Source organism: Bos indicus, chromosome 1 (genome assembly GCF_029378745.1).
Source record: "Bos indicus isolate NIAB-ARS_2022 breed Sahiwal x Tharparkar chromosome 1, NIAB-ARS_B.indTharparkar_mat_pri_1.0, whole genome shotgun sequence".
NCBI classification, from domain to species: domain Eukaryota; kingdom Metazoa; phylum Chordata; class Mammalia; order Artiodactyla; family Bovidae; genus Bos; species Bos indicus.
This window is the reverse complement of record NC_091760.1, coordinates 116,450,283-116,468,622: the sequence shown is the minus strand read 5'-3', so window position 1 is coordinate 116,468,622 and position 18,340 is coordinate 116,450,283. Positions and strand designations below refer to the sequence as shown.

Here is an 18,340-nt window from a genome sequence, read left to right as displayed (position 1 = left end):
ACTCAGAAACTTCAACTTCTTACTCTATAGCATATAATTGTGAAAGGATTCCCTCCCTTAATTAAAACATCCATCACCCACACATTTACCTTTTTTTGGTGAGAACATTTAAGTTCTCTCAGCTAACTTCAATTGTATAAGTGTCAACAATAGTCATCTTGTTAGCACATTATATCTTTAGACCTTATTGATTTTATATTCATCCTACTGTGAACGTCTCTACCATTTTACCAGCTTCGCCCTATTTCCTCCACCCACGTCAGTCCCTGGAAACCACTTTCCTGTCTTCAATTTGGCTTAAAAAAAAAAATAAACAGATTCTACATATAAGTGGTAACAGTTGACTCACTGGAAAAGACTCTGATGCTGGGAGGGATTCAGGGCAGGAGGAGAAGGGGACGACAGAGGATGAGATGGCTGGATGGCATCACTGACTCAATGGACGTGAGTCTGAGTGAACTCTGGGAGTTGGTGATGGACAGGGAGGCCTGGCGTGCTGCAATTCACGGGGTTGCAAAGAGTCGGACGCGACTGAGCAAATGAACTGAACTGAACTGAACTGAACTGATGCAGTATCTGTCTTTTTCTCTCTGGCTTATTTTACTCAGCATGATGCATTCCAGATTCATCCATGTTTTGTAAATGATAGGATCTCCTTTTGTAAAGGCTAAATATGTGTATTATTTCACATTTCTTGATCCATTTATTTGTTGACACTTAGGTTGTGTAGAGTCCTCTCTTGTGTTGTTGGAAGAGGGTGTTGGCTATGACCAGTATGTTCTCTTGAGAAAACTCTGTTAGCCTTTGTGCTGCTTAATTTTGTACTCCAAAGCCAAACTTGCCTGTTACTCCAGGTACCTCTTGACTTCCTACTTTTGCATTCCATTCCACTATGATGAAAAGTACATTTTGGGGATGTTAGTTCTAGAAGGTCTTGTAGGTCTTCAAAGAACTGTTCAACTTCAGCTTTTTCGGGATTAGTGGTTGGGGCATAGACTTGGATTACTGTGATACTGATTGGTTTGCCTTGGAAATGAACAGAGATCATTCTGTCATTTTTGAGATTGCACCCAAGTACTGCATTTCAGACTCTTTTGTTGAATACGAGGGATACTCCATTTCTTCTAAGGGATTCTTGCCAACAGTAGTACATATAGTGGTCATCTGAATTAAATTCACACATCCCAGCCCATTTTAGTTCACTGATTCCTAAAATGTCTATGTTCACTCTTGCCATCTCCTGTTTGACCACTTGCAATTTACCTTGATTCATGGACCTAACATTCCCCTTTCCTATGCAATATTGTTTTTTTACAGCATTGGACTTTACTTCTGTCATCAGTCACATCGACAACTGGGCATTGTTTTCACTTTGGCTCCATCTCTTCATTCTTTCTGGAGTTACTTCTCCACTCTTCTCCAGTAATGTATTGGGCACCTACTGACCTGGGGAGTTTATCTTTCAGTGTTGTATTGTTTTCTCTTTTCATTCTGTTTCTTCTTCTCAAAGCAAGCATACTGAAGTGGTTTGCCATTATCTTCTCCAGTAGACCACATTTTGTCAAAACTCTTCACTATGACCCACCCATCATGGTTGGCCCTACACACATGGTTCATAGCTTCATTGAGTTAGACAGGGATGTTGTCTATGTGATGAATTTGGTTAGTTTTCTATGATTCAGATCATGAACTCCTTATTGCAAAATTCAACTTAAATTAAAGAAAGTAGGGAATACCACTAGACAATTCAGGTATGACCTAAAACAAATCTCTTAGGATTATACAGTGGAAGTAACAAATAGATCCAAGGGATTAGATTTGATAGACAAAGTTCCAGAAGAACTATGGCTGGAGGTTCATGACATGATGCAGAAGGCAGTGATAAAAACCATCCTAAGAAAAAGAAGTGCAAAAAGGCAAAATGATTGTCTGAGGAGGCCTTACAAATAGCTGAGAAAAGAAAGGGAGCTAAAGGCAAAGGAGAAAGGAAAGATATACCCATCTGAATGCAGAGTTCCAAAGAATAGGAAGGAGAGATAAGAAAGCCTTCTAAGTGATCAATGCAAAGAAATAGAGGGAAACATTAAACTGGGAAACATTAGAGATCTCTTCAAGAATAGTAGAGATAACAAGGGAACATTTCATGCAAAGATGGGCACAATAAAGGACAGAAATATTATGGACCTAACAGAAGCAGAAGATATTAAGAAGAGGTGGCAAGAATACACAGAAAAACTATACAAAAAAGATCTTCATGACCCAGATAACCAGGATGGTGTGATTACTCACCTAGAGCCTGACATCCTGGAATGCAAAGTCAAATGGGCCTTTGGAAGCATAGCTATGAACAAAGCTAGTGGAAGTGGGGGAATTCCAGTTGAGGTATTTCAAATCCTAAAAGATGATGCTGTGAAAGTGTTGCAACAAAATTGCCAGCAAATTTGGAAAACTCCACAGTGGCCACAGGACTGGAAAATGTCAGTTTTAATTCCAATTCCTAAGAAAGACAATGCCAAAGAATGTAAAAACTACCCCTCCATTTCCGTCATCTCACACACTGGCAAAGTAATGCTCAAAATTCTCCAAGTGTGGCTTCAACAGTATGTGAACTGAGATCTTCCAGATGTTCAAGCTGGATTTAGAAAAGGAAGAGGAACCAGAGATCAAATTGCTGCTATCTGCTGGATCATAGAAAAGCAAGAGAGTTCCAGAAAAATATCTACTTCTGCTTTATTGACTATGCCAAAGCCTTTGACTGTTTGGACAACAAACTGTGGAAAATTCTTCAAGAGATGGGTCTACCAGACCAGCTTACTTGCCTCCTGAGAAATCTGTATGCAGGTCGAGAAGCAACAGTTAGAACCAGACATGGAACAACAGACTGGTCCAAATTGGGAAAGGAGTATATAAAGGCTGTATATTGTCACCCTGCTTATTTAACTTATATGCAGAGTACATCATGCAAAATGCCAGGCTGGATAAAGTACAAGCTGGAATCAAGATTGCCGGAGGAAATACCAATAACCTCAGATATGCAGAATACATCATCTTATGGCAGAAAGTGAAGAGGAACTGAAGAGCCTCTCGATGAAAGTGAAAGAGGAGAGTGCAAAAGCTGGTTTAAAACTCAACATTCAAAAATCCCTAATATCAAAACCAGACAAAGATGCCACAAAAAAAGAAAACTACAGGCCAATATCACTGAATAACTTAGATACAAAAATCCTCAACAAAATTCTAGCAGACAGAATCCAACAACATATTAAAAAAGATCATACTTCATGACCAAGTGGGTTTCATCCCAAGGATGTAAGGATTCTTCAATATTCACAAATCAATCAATGTGATACACCACATTAACAAATTAAAAGATAAAAGCCAGATGATTATCTCAACAGATGCAGGGAAAGCCTTTGGCAAAATTCAGCATCCATTTATGATTAAAAAACAAAAACAAAAAAACAGAAAGCTGGCATAGAGGGAGTATCTCAATATAATGAAAACCATATATGATAAAATGACAGCAAACATTATCTTCAATGTTGAAAAATTGAAAGCATTTCCCTTAAAATCAGGAACAAGACAAGGGTGCCCACTCTCACCACTACTATTCAACATAGTTTTGGAAGTTTTGGCCACAGCAATCAGAGAAGAAAAAGAAATAAAAGGAATCCAGATTGGAAAAGAAGTAATATGCTCACTGTGTGCAGATGACATGATCCTCTACATAGAAAACCCTAAAGACACCACCAGAAAATTACTAGAGCTAATCAATGAATATAGTAAAGTTTCAGGATATAAAATTAATATACAGATATCCCTTGTGTTCCTGTACACTAACAATGAGAAAGAGGAAAGAGAAATTAAGGAGACAATTCCATTCACCATTGTGATGAAAAGAATAAAATATTTAGAAATAAATCTACCTAAAGAAACAAAAGACCTGTACATAGAAAACTATCAAACACTGGCAAAAGAAATCAAAGATGACACAAATAGATGGATAAATATACCATTTTCATGGGCCAGAAGAATCAATATAGTGAAAATGAGCACACTACCCAAAGCAATCTATAGATTCAATGCAATCTTTATCAAGCTACCATCGGTATTTTTCACAGAACTAGAACAAATAATTTCACAATTAGTATGGAAATACAAAAAACCTCAAATGGTCAAAGCAATCTTGAGAAAGAAGAATGAAACTGGAGGATTCAACCTGCCTGACTTCAGACTGTATTGCAAAGCTACAGTCATCAAGACAGTATGGTACTGGCACAAAGACAGAAATATAGATCAATGGAACAAAATAGAAAGCCCATAGATAAATCCATGCACCTATGGACCCCTTATCTTTGACAAAGGAGGCAAAAATACACAATGGAGAAAAGACAATTTCTTTAACAAGTGGTGCTGGGAAAACTGGTCAACCACCTGTAAAAGCAAAAATAAACTAATGGAACCTAATTAAACTTATATGCTTTTGCATAATGAAGGAAACTATAAACAAGGTGAAAAGACAGCCTTCAGAATGGGAGAAAATAATAGCAAATGAAGAAACTGACAAATAATTAATTTCCAAAATATACAAGAAGCTTATGCAGTTCAATACCAGAAAAATAAATGACCCAATTAAAAAAAAAAATGGGCCAAAGAACTAAACAGACATTTCTCCAAAGAAGACATATGGATAGCTAACAAACACAAGAAAAGATGCTCAACATCACTCATTATTGGCAAAACACAAATCAAAACCACAATGAGGTACCATCTCACACCGTTCAGAATCAGTTCAGTTCAGTTCAGTCGCTCAGTCGTGTCTGATTCTTTGCAACCCCATGAACCACAGCATGCCAGGCCTCCCTGTCCATCACCAACTCCTGCAGTCTACCCAAACTCATGTCCATCGAGTCAGTGATGCCATCCAGCAATCTCATCCTCTGCCGTCCCCTTCTCCTCCTGCCCTCAACCTTTCCCATCATCAGGGTCTTTTCAAATGAGTCAGCTCTTCACACCAGGTGGCCAAAGTATTGGCATTTCAGCTTCAGAATCAGTTCTTCCAATGAACACCCAGGACTGTTCTCCTTTAGGATAGACTGGTTGGATCTCCTTGCAGTCCAAGGGACTCTCAAGAGTCTTCTTAACTGGTCAGAATGGCTACCATCAAAAAGTCTACAAACAATAAATGCTAGAGAGAGTGTGGAGAAAAGGGAACCCTCCTACACTGTTGGTGGAAATGAAAACTAGTATAGCCATTGAGGAGACCAGTATGGAAATTCCTTTAAAAACTTGAAATAGAACTGCCATACAAACCAGCAATCCCACTGCTGTCAATCCCATTGAGGAAACCAGAACTGAAAGAGACACATGTACCCCAGTGTTCATCGCAGCACTGTTTACAATAGCTAGGACATGGAAGCAACCTAGATGTTCATTGGCAGACAAATCAATAAGAAAGCTGTGGTACATATACACGATGGAATATTACTCAGCTATTAAAAAGAACACATTTGAATCAGTTCTAATGAGATGGATGAAACTGGAGCCTGTTATACAGAGTGAAGTAAGTCAGAAAGAGAAACACCAATACAGTATATTAATGCATACATATGGAATTTATAAAGATGGTAACGATGACCCTATATGCGAGACAGCAAAAGAGACACAGATATAAAGAACAGACTTTTGGACTCTTTGGGAAAAGGCGAGGGTGGGATGATTTGAGAGAATAACATTGAAACATGTATATTACCATATATGAAACAGATCACCAGTCCAAGTTCAATGCATGAAACATGGCACTCAAAGCCAGTGCTCTGGGACAAGCCTGAGGGATAGGATGGGGAGGGAGGTGGGAAGGGGGTTCATGATGGGGGACACATGTACACCCATGGCACATTCATGTCAATGAATGGCAAAAATCACTACAATGTTGTAAAGTAATGCCCCCAATTAAAATAAATAAATTAATTTTAAAAAGAACAAGAAACTAAAATCATAGTATCAGGTCCCATCACTTAATGGCAAATTGATGGGGAAACAATGGAAACAGTGACAGACTTTATTTTCAGAGGCTCCAAAATCACTGCAGATGGTGACTGCAGCCATGAAATTAAAAGACACTTGCTCCTTAGAAGAAAAGCTATGATAAACATAGACAGCATATTAAAAAGCAGAGACATTACTTTACCGACAAAGGTAGTCAAAGCTATGGTTTTTTCAGTAGTCATGTATGGATGTGAGTGTTGGACCATAAAGAAAATTGACGTTGAAGAATTGATGCTTTAAACTTTCATGTTGAAGACTCTTGAGAGTCCCTTGGACTGCAAGGAGTTCAAACCTAAAGGAAATCAGTGCTGAATATTTACTGGAAGGACTGATGCTAAAGCTGAAACTCCAATACTTTTGCCACCTGATTGGAAGAACTGACTCATTGGAAAAGACCCTGATGCTGGGAAAGATTGAAGGCAGGAGAAGAAGTGAACGACAGAGGATGAGATGGTTTGTTGGCATCACTAACTCAATGGACATGAGTTTGAGTTGGTGATGGAAAAGGAAGCCTGGCGTGCTGCAGTCCCTGGGGTCACAAAGAGTCAGAGACGACTGAGCCACTGAACTGAACTGAGGTTGTGTAACAAAAAAAGCAGCCCAAGTTATCTTTATCCTGTTTCTACCAAAATACTCTGTTGTTTCCTAAAGACAACAGAACTACAAGTCATGCAGCCAAAATATGCACAATAGAGAAATTTTTTACCTCAAGGCGACGGCACCACACTCCAGTACTCTTGCCTGGAAAATCCCATGGACAGAGGAGCCTGGTAGGCTGCAGTCCATGGCGTCGTGAAGAGTCGGACACGACCGAGTACTTCACTTTCACTTTTCACTTTCATACATTGGAGAAGGAAATGGCAACCCACTCCAGTATTCTTGCCTGGAGAATCCCAGGGACAGGGGAGCCTGGTGGGCTGCCGTCTATGGGGTCGCACAGAGTCGGACACAACTGAAGCGACTTAGCAGCAGCAGCAGCAACAACAACAACTGTAACTAAAATCCCCTGACTCCCCCCCACCTACACACACACACACACACACACACACACACACACACCCACCCAAATCAAAGAACTGGGATGTGACTGGAACCTGAATGTTAGAATCCTTTCAGAAGCAAAGAGTCCATTTTCCAAAAAGATTCAGTGCTGAAGCCCCTTTACCATCCTTACCATAAATGGTCACATTCTAAAACCTAATCAAAACCTGCCCCATAAGCATTTGTGCATATAAGCTTGTTCCCTCTGGCCTTTTAAATTTTGCCCTGAACCCTGAATTGTGCAGACAGATTTGAAGCCCGCCTATGTCCTTGCCCTTCAACCTGACAATAGAGCTTTTTCTTTTCTCAGAAGCCATTACCATAGTATTGGTTTCTATGCAGGTTGGGCAGCAAATCCTTTCTTGGTAACAGTCATGTCCATACTTGCCTACTATAAATAATGCTGCAATAAATATGGTTATACAGATATCCTAACATTGGTCTTGGCAATGATTTTTTGGATTTGACACCTAAATAAGTGCAGCAATAATAATAATAACAATAAAAGTGAGACTACATCAAACTAAAAAGTTTCTGCACAACAAAGGAAACCATCAACAAAATGAAAAGGCAACCTGTGAAATGGGAGAAAATATTTGCAGATGACTCTCCAATAAAGAGTTAATATCCAAAATACACAAATAACTCATGCAACTCAATAAAAAAAAGCTTTCTTTTGAAAGAAAAGTATTTGATTAGACATTTTTCAAAGGGAGCATAAAAATTGTTAATGGAAATAATCAACAATCTACAATAGGAATAGAAAAGAGTTTTACTTGAGCCAAACTGAGAATATAGCTTGGAAAAGCTATATCTCAAATCTGTATTTTGAGAAGCACTTGAATTATGCTCCACCACAGTATAAAATGGGAGAGACTTGTATAGGAAATACCACAAAGTTACAAAATTCTTTGTCAAGAATTAGGATTGGAGGCTGTCAAGAAGTAAGGGTGCTTGTTAAGCAAGAACTGAATTGAGTCTGAAATGGTTGCATAATTACAAGTGGAGACCTTGAGATCATAGGGTTGAAGCTGGCAGCTGCTAATGAAAGCGAGTAGAATCTTTTCGGGCCATCTCAGCTATCCAACTCCGTGTGTTCCCTCTCTCTTAAAGTATAAGCCTTTGCTTCAGACCTCACCTGAGTGTCAAACATCTCCCTCAAAATTAATAATTAGGAAACTGTGAACATATAGCAAGAAAGAATAGTCATTGGGCCAAGGAACTAGAAACACCTTTTGTTGTTTTGTTTTTATTGGGGTGCAATTGCTTGACAATGTTGTGTTAGTTTCTGCTGTACAGCTAAATGATACAGACTCTAGGTTTGTCATAGGAAAGATTAGAGACCTCTTCAAGAAAATTAGAGATACTAACAGAACATTTCATGCAAAGATGGGCTCGATAAAGGACAGAAATGGTGTGGACCTAACAGAAGTAGAAGATATTAAGAAGAGGTGACAAGAATACACAGAAGAACTGTACAAAAAAGAGCTTCACAACCCAGATAATCATGATGGTGTGATCACTCACCTAGAGCCAGACATCCTGGAATGTGAAGTCAAGTGAGCCTTAGAAAGCATCACTATGAACAAAGCTAGTGGAGGTGATGGAATTCCAGTGGAGCTATTCCAAATCCTGAAAGATGATGCTGTGAAAGTGCTGCACTCAATATGCCAGCCAATTTGGAAAACTCAGCAGTGGCCACAGGACTGGAAAAGGTCAGTTTTCATTCCAATCCCAAAGAAAGGCAATGCCAAAGATTTGCACTCATCATCAAACTACTGCACAATTGCACTCATCTCACATGCTAGTAAAGTAATGCTCAAAATTCTCCAAGCCAGGCTTCAGCAATACATGGACCATGAACTTCCAGATGTTCAAGCAGGCTTTAGAAAAAGCAAAGGGACCAGAGATCAAATTGCCAACATCTGCTGGATCATGGAAAAAGCAAGAGAGTTCCAGAAAAACATCTATTTCTGCTTTATTGACTATGCCAAAGCCTTTGACTGTGTGGATCACTAGAAACTGTGGAAAATTCTGAAAGAGATGGGAATACCAGACCACCTGACCTGCCTCTTGAGAAACCTGTATGCAGGTCAGGAAGCAACAGTTAGAACTGGACATGGAACAATAGACTGGTTCCTAATAGGAAAAGGAGTATGTCAAGGCTGTGTATTGTCACCCTGCTTATTTAACTTCTATGCAGAGTACATCATGAGAAACGCTGGGCTGAATGAAGCACAAGCTGGAATCAAGATTGCCGGGAGAAATATCAATAACCTCAGATATGCAGATGACACCACCCTTATGGCAGAAAGTGAACAATAACTAAAGAGCCTCTTGATGAAAGTGAAAGAGAAGAGTGAAAAACTTGGCTTAAAGCTCAACATTCAGAAAACTAAGATCATGGCATCTGTTCCCATCACTTCATGGCAAATAGATGGGAAAACAGTTGTAACAGTGGGAGACTTTACTTTTCTGGGCTCCAAAATCACTGCAGATGGTGACTGCAGCCATGAAATTAAAAGATGCTTCCTCCTTGGAAGGAAAGGTATGACCAACCTAGACAACATATTAAAAAGGATGTCCTTTTATAACTTAAGTCTTTCTTTTGGCTCTGAGAATAATGTTTGCTTAGTTCTCCTGGTCATTGACTGTATTTAATACAAAATTATATATTTCATATTAATACTCCTATTGGATGACTGTATAAGTAAAGAATTACTGTCACTTATGGGAAATCATCATATGGTAATAAAGCATCTGGGTTTGTATATCTTCTGGTGGTATCACGACAGATTTTCTGAAAGATTGCAACTAAAACTTTTGGTGTCATATTGAATATTAATGTGCACTCTTGGATCAAAAACAGCTTTTGCATTTAGAATAGATGTGTGTGTCTGTTTTATTTTAGGCCCTGTGTGCTGAAATACTGGGGCTAAACCAATTTATGGATTCATGGCATTCTTTTCAGGCTTTCAAAGCATTTCACCAATATCAGATGAAAATGTAACTGTGAAAGATACAACATTTAACAACATTCCTGTCCATATATATGTATGCTAATGGAAGCCAAAATCATTAAGAAGGGGATTGTTTTTTATCCATGGTGGTAGTTGCTGTTTGGGTAGTAATGATAAGGGTGATGTTTTGGAAGATTCACTTCATATAATATAAATTATTACTCTCATACTATGATCTATAAGTTAAATATCGTGTTTCTGCTTCTGAGACTCATTTCATTCAAGCAACATGAATTAATGGAGTTTTTGAAATCTCATTCTAAATAAATGTTTATTAACATTTGGATTTTAAAACATTTCTGTTACAAAAATTATGAGAGTTTCTGATCCTACCACTCACTAACAGAACTTATGAATTTTCCAGAATGAAGATGAAGCTCCTTAGAAAATAAAATCATTTCTTTGTCTTTTGAGCTTACTAACATATTGCTGCAAATATCTTATTTATCTTTCAAGACTCAAATGATTATACTTCAAGTATGCTTTCCCAGTGGCACCATATAGAGGTCAAAAAATGTTCAGTTTTTTAAATTAAATGTTAAAGTATAGTCTGCTTTCTTGAAATCATCTCCTGCTTAAGAGCATACAACTAAATAATGAGTTATGTTTTCTTTCTTATTTTTCCCTCAGCAACATTTCTATCCCTTTCCCAAATCAAAATGTATTCAGAAAAGTAGTTTTGTTTTTATGTTAAAAAGACTTTTAGGAAATTTTTTTTAAGGAAGGATATCACAATGGATAGGACTGTGGATTAAAAGTGAAAGTGAAGTTGCTCAGTCGTGTCTGACTCTTAGCGACCCCATGGACTACAGCCCACCAGGCCCTCCGTCCATGGGATTTTCCAGGCAAGAGTACTGGAGTGGGGTACTATTGAGCAAAATTCTATTCCAGGCCCAAGGTCCAAGGTACTGAGAGTGTGGTTTGCAAAGGAAAGACATGCCACTGTGCCCTGCTGGGTCTATACCCTGTGGTGGAGCAGTTACCAAAGAAATCCAAACAGTCCTTCTAATGTTGGAACCCTGAGCAGTGCCCCAGTTCCCTAGGTCTGAAGCGAGCTTGATTGCCAGTGTTCTAGGTTGCGTGACTTAGGGAGTGTTGGCATGAAACTATTAATATTTTCAAATGGTGAAAGAAGAGATGACAGCCACACTGTAGGACTAAAAATGGTCAGAGATACAAGAGAAACCTAGAAACAAGAGAATACCAGGAAAGAGGATGGAGTTGTCAATACCTAATGCTAAAGGCGTCCTGAAAAGTTAAAGAATGCCTCATGGACAATTTTATTGATTGCATGAGGGCAGAAATTATATAATGATGCTATGATAAATGAATAGTGAAAGAGATCTGAGGGCAAAGCTCTGCCAGCACACAAAAGGAGGAACAAGTCTTCCTAGGAGAGGGAAGAAGACTTCAGTGGAGAGGTTGTAAGTTAGTTGTAGGTATGTGGAGTTGATTGTATGAAAAGTAATTAAGGAAGTGCTGAAGGCAATGGCACCCCACTCCAGGGCTCTTGCCTGGAGAATCCCATGGACGGAGGAGCCCAATAGGCTGCGGTCCATGGGGTCGCTAGGAGTCGGACACGACTGAGCGACTTCGCTTTCACTTTTCACTTTCATGCATTGGAGAAGGAAATGGCAACCCACTCCAGTGATCTTGCCTGGAGAATCCCAGGGGTGGGGAGCCTGGTGGGCTGCCCTCGATGGGGTCGCACAGAGTCGGACACGACTGAAGCGACTTAGCAGCAACTAAAAGATTACAATGAATAGGCAGTATTATTAACTGCTGTTGATATAGTGTGTTTCTAAAGTAAAAATTTTTTACCATGGCTAATTTGTCTTTCAAGTGGGCCCAAATGCTGAAAGCTTTGTTCCTCAAACTATTTTGCTAGATTTGTACTTTATATGAGTGCTAATTCCCGAGACACACACACACATTCTCATAGAAAATATTTATACAAATTTGTAGTCTCTAGTCTACTAAAATCCTTTCTAAATTCTACCCAGAACCCTTGGGAGGTTTAATGAGAGATTTCTCCCCTATATCTCAACACTGCTGCCCACTCACACTATTTTATTTTCTTTTGTAATTTTGTTGTTGACCTGTATCTGTGCCTGTATACCTCATTGATGTGAGCACCTTAAAGTCAGAGAACATATCTCTACATATTTGCATTCCCAGCCTCTAACTACATGTCAGTTGCATTAAAGGCAGGTAAACAAAGCTAATTTGGACTAGGCAATTGAAAAATTTCTCAAATGGAAAAGAAAGCTGATTAGGGGCAAATGAAAGGATCACCAAAGAGAATGATTCACATTCTATTGAGATGTGAATATGTGCATTGATCAACATGAAACTAGGGTTAGTTTTTTTTTTTTTTTTTTCCTTTTGTTAGTATTTCACAATAAAGGGAAGAAATTTACAACATTGCCAGTAAACTTTATTCTTAACAGTACCATTTTTCAGTTGTTATTAGTAATCCATTATATTTTCTTTTATTTCAGATTATTATACCTATGACCTTCTGTCAAGATGGACAGCAGACAGATTGATACAGTTGTCACATCAACCAAGTCAGAGCTGTGTTCATTTGATTTTAGGCCCCGTGCCTTACATATCAACATACAGTCAGCTATATAGAGTGTCTTTTATGGCAAAAATTAATCCATGCCCCTGATGAGACTGACTATAAATAGAGAAACCTAATGCCAGAGGCCGTCCAGTCCAGCATTGGAGAAAAAAGACATACACATATTTCAAAAAGGAACAAACACCAGAAAGTTAAAAAGTTGTTCAAGGCTGCAGAATAACAGGAACTTAACTACTGGCTCTGGTTTTTTCCCCTATAATTAGTAGGGTACTAAGGAAGTGGACTTTGGGGCCAGAGGACTGGGATTGAATGTAGAGTCTGCAAATTGGTAACTGTGTGATATTTTAAAGGATGAGAACTCTAAATATTACTAATTTGCAAAATTCATCATTTATATGGGGATTAAATGTTATAATACCTGTTACAGTGCTTGGAATGGTGGCTAGAAGATAGTAATCCATTGAATAAAGCAACTATTACCATGTTAACTATGAAAGGTAAGACACAACCTATCTTAAAGTCCTTTTTAGAGCACTCTTTAGAAAGAGTAAGAAAAAGGTTTAAATTTTCTATAGAATATACTCTCTGTGAGAAGCTACTTAAAGCTTAGAAAATAAAGAACTAATGGACTAATGCAATTAAGATTATGTAAAATTTGAATAATTTTATAAAGTTGGAAAAATAACTGTGGAGAAACAAGTAATAATAATGACTGATTTTTTAAGAAATAGTATGGGAATTACCAAAACTAGTCATTCTGTAAATATTTGTTGCTAGCAAAAGATGGAGAAGGAAATGGCAACCCACTCCAGTACTCTTGCCTGGAAAATCCCACGGACAGAGGAGCCTGGTAGGCTGCAGTCCATGGGGTCATGAAGAGTCAGACACGCCTGAGCAACTTCACTTTCACTTTTCACTTTCATTCACTGGAGAAGGAAATGGCAACCCACTCCAGTATTCTTGCCTGGAGAATCCCAGGGACAGGGGAGCCTGGTGGGCTGCCATCTATGGGGTCGCACAGAGTTGGACACAACTGAAGTGACTTAGAAGCAGCAGCAGCAGCAAAAGATAGCAGCTAGAAAGTTTTCCCCCAAAATTGAACCAAATTGATCAAACTCTAAATTTTTATTATAAAAATGATATTCAGAGATTGCCAGTCACATTTTATGATTAGGAAAAATACATTTTTCAACAAATATGCTGTTGATAAAAACAAAATTTTACTTTTGATTGTGGATCAGAAGTGCCTGCCTTAGTTTAGTATATGACTAAGAATCAATGGTTATAGTACAGGGAACTCTACTCAATATTCTATATATTCTTTTGTAATAACCTATGTGGCAAAATTATCTGAAAAAGAATGGACATATGTACAACTGAACCACTTTACTATACACTTGAAACTAATACGTAAATCAACTATGTGCGTGCTAAGTCACTTTAGTCATGTCTGAGTCTTTGTGACCCCAAGGACTGTAGCCAGGTTCCTCTGTCCATGTGATTCTCCAGGCAAGAATACTTGAGTGGGTTGCCTTGCCCTTCTCTGGGGATCTTCCTGACCCAGGGATCAAACCTGTGTGTCTTATGTCTCCTGCATTGGCAGACAGGTCCTTTACTACTAGCACCACCTGGAGCACCCCAATAGAAAATAAAAATTAAATTAAAAATTTTTAATGGTAAATAAATCAGTGATTGTTTTTCTGTCTACAGCTACAGACCAACCCCAAAGTGCCATTTTCCAGTTCAGTTTGAAGATGTGTACATCGCATTGAAATGCTTTTTACACCCCCCAAATTCTTGAAAGATGTGTAAATCCTGGAAGAATTGGTATCTCTGGAGACAGTACTAGAGGGAATTTAGCTGCAAGAGTGACCCAGCAGGTAAGATGCCCAGCATTTTCACTTAATAGGTTTTCTTTTATCTTTTATTAAAATTTTTGATTCTTACTTCTAAATTATAAATACAATGTCAGTATTTTTTCCTTTACTTATTTTGAGGAACACTGAGGTGAACAATTTTATACTTTAATACTTTTGCAAAATGCTGATATAATTTCCTGTATAGTATATAAGCATTTTTAAGAAAGAAAATCAATAAATTACAGCAATAACTATAATTAGGAAATCAAAGTATTTTATTTAATCTGAGTATATTCATAATATATATTCAGAATATTATATATTATAATATACTATAATATGTGTATGTATCTTACTAGAAGCAAATATAGGTCATCACTGAGAGAAGGCAACCTGATCCTAGGTCTCAATTTACTCCAAAAATTAATTTTTCATTTCAATAATCAATAGAAAGCTGAAGGTAAGCAGGTATATAGACAAAGATGAAAGTAAGAACTAGTTACAGGGGGAAAAAATCACCCAGATTCAGATATCATTATCCTTAGAAAAAATGTCTTAGTAGAATCTGTTTAGTAGAAATAAAAATATATTATAAAACTTAGAAATATGTTCATGGAAGAAGCTGTAAATTGTGGATTATTCAAAAAATAAAGAAATAAAACTTAAATATACAAAAATATTAACCTTCAAAGTTAAGCATTTAATACAGACTTTAAGATTACTTGTAGAGCGGTTTTAGATTCATGGCAAAATTGAGAAGAAGACAAAAATTTCCAAACTACCCTCTGCCACACATACATAGCCACCTTCCTTATCAACATCTCCACCCAGAGTGATTCATTTGTTTCAGTTGACGAACTTATATTTACACATTATCATCATCCAAAGTTCATCATTCACTCTTGGTTTTACAATGTAGATATTTGTTATTATATTGACTGCAATACAATATAGAAATTGGAAGACAGACCAGAAAAATTGTAATACTGAACAGCTAGATTAAAAGAAAATACAAAATGAAAATAGACATGTAAGCATATGGAGGAAAAGACTAATAGGAATATATCTTTCTAATCTGAGGACAAAATGAGGACATATATTTACAAAGAAAATTAAAGAGAATTCACTACCCAGCCTACTGTCGCTTTGGATTTTAAAGAGGATGATTTCAGGCAGAAGAACATTAACCCCAGGTGGAGGACCAAAAAGACAGGAAGGGGCTCTCCCAGTATGGTCCAATGTTAGCTAACACTTGCTGTGCTCTTTCTCACGGGGAAACAGTGGACTACAAGAGACAGCTGTATCTGACTCTATTCCCAACAAGCTCATATTCGGGTTCCCACACCAAAAAAAAAGCCAGGAAATTTTTATTAATCCTTTTTTTTTTTTAAGTTAATATAAAGCTATGGCAAAAACGAACCTGAACTTTACTAACACAGCTGGAACAATCTGCAGTGGCGGCGTCATCTGTGGGAAAAGAGATTTAATGTAGTTGATTTTCTGTGGTTGTTGGTGGGTCACTAGTCTCACGGTTATGGAAGCTGCACATTTTTTGGAGGAAAACCAAGAAACTGCTGGAAGTTTGCTTCTCCATGCAGCAGCCCAACACAAACCAAGCATCTGGGGATCTTCTTACAATACCAAAATCAGAGTGGGTCATATTTTTGAAGACTGCAATATTCAATCATGTAACAGAAACTGACAAGCAGGAAGCTTATGTACTCAGTGAGAGTAGTATGTTTGTCGCTAACAGACCGTTCCATTTTGAAGACATATGGTACCATCCTCTGGCTGAAAGCACTGATTCCCTTGTTGAAATTTGCTAGGGATTACAGTGGATGTAGCTTAATTTAAAGCTTCTTTTATTCTCATAAGAATTTCATGAAGTTGTCTCACCAAGGGGACACCCCACAGGAATTTCCAGGCAAAAATAGACTTTTTAAATGCAGTTTTCCCAAATGGAACAGCATATTGTATGGGACACATGAATTCTGACTGTTGGTACTTTGTACACTTTGGATTTCCCAGAGAGTTGGGTCATCAATCAGCCAGATCAAACCCTGGAAGTTCTGATGAGTGAGCTTGACCCAGCAGTCAATTTAAAGAAGGAAATCATATGGTTATGTTAATAAGTGTGAACTGTTTACAGATAATACTCAGCATCTATAAATACAAAACAAATAGGAAATGGTGAATGGAAGAGAATTTCCTAACTTTGAAAAAAGTATGTAAACAAAAACACTTAGAAGAAACATCATTCTTATTGGGTAGTTATTAAGTTTTCTCTTGAAAATTGGATGCACACTACCACTACCAAATTGTATCTGAAGTCCTGGTCAGTACTCTGAATGATGAGTGAGCGATACTATTTTTCAGTGTGATAATCAGTTTGCCTTCTCTTAAATAGGCCAGCACTTCAGGCATGTCCAAGACAAAGTTGGTAGTGTTTGGAAAAACAACCTTATGAAAGTCTGAAAATTTTAATTTATCCAAACATTACTGTGCAACAAAAAAGAAAAAAACATGGGTTACTAGATACATGTCTTATGACGGGTAGAATAATCATTTTGTCGCAATGTGCTCAGAAGCACATTGCAGGAAAATTAGCCTAGAAGAAAATGATAAAATTTTACTGTTGTTGGAAAGATAAGGACTAGACCTAGAAAAGATAGAGCAGTGCTGAAAAAAATTAAAAATTAAAAGTTTCACACTGTTTATAATCTTCCAAGATCAAACATCTCTTCAGTATGAGAGCTATCTCCTTCCCATCACAATGTTTGATGACATACTTAGATACTTAAAAGAGTCTTAAAAATGAAAAAGAGGATCAAACACCTGCAGGTTACATAAGTATGCAATTCATATTATAATAAAAGATACTTTAACAAGGTTTATGAGGAGAGTACTGATTATTTTTGTTTTGAAAATTTAAGTTTATATTTAGTTTATGGGCATCTACTACTAAAATTTACTTGATATTAATATTTTTATTCTTTTACCAACTGTGTAAATATGTTATATATTTAAGGATTTTTAAATTTAAGAATGCCTTTTTTGCATTGTGTTTTTTTTCCATTAAAATGACTTATACAATCAACATATCCTAGTATTTTTCAGCTCTTAGACGATCCAAATGTCAAGATCAAACTCAGGGTTTGATCTTTAATATATCCTGTTCTTCAGAATTTTCATTTCGATTTACCATCATATTGAGAAAACGCACCTTAACCAGTTCTGTCGAAATCATTCATGGTCAGATTCTGGAGTGAATATATTACTACAGATAGATCAGTTAAGAAAGCAATGCTTTCCAAACAACTCATTCCTCTGGAAGCAAGCAATCTGTTCAAATTTAATTGGAGTTCTTTGCTCTCTGAGACGTTTAAGAAAGGTCACATTTATAAGACTCCAATTCATGGTAGTTTAGAGCTGGCTAAAAAATATCCAGGGATTCTAGATGTGACACTTCACCTTCACTAGCTGATAACCACCAGTTGTGTGGTCTACCTCTGACTTACTTATGTCACCACTTGTCAATATGATGTCTTAAGAGATTATGGCCTCATGTATGTTACTCAACTTCAGAATTCTGGAGTTCAAGTGGTCCATAACCACATAGAGGGTGCATTCCATGGAATACTTTCTTTTCTTTTTACTAAGGTTGGTTACACTGCATCAATCAGTATATTAATTGGCTACATGAAAACCTGTAGTAAAAATCTGATCAATATAAAAAATGTAAACCCTAGTGTTGTAGGAAAAGCCTGCAAAGAATTCACATTAAG

General features: G+C 37.5%; 2 pseudogenes; both read left to right on the top strand.

Moving 5' to 3' along the window:
* Positions 1 to 1,590: 1,590 nt before the first annotated feature.
* On the top strand, positions 1,591 to 18,268 carry LOC139182221 (arylacetamide deacetylase-like; annotated as a pseudogene).
* On the top strand, positions 16,090 to 16,720 carry LOC139179762 (S-adenosylmethionine decarboxylase proenzyme pseudogene; annotated as a pseudogene).
* Positions 18,269 to 18,340: the final 72 nt, after the last annotated feature.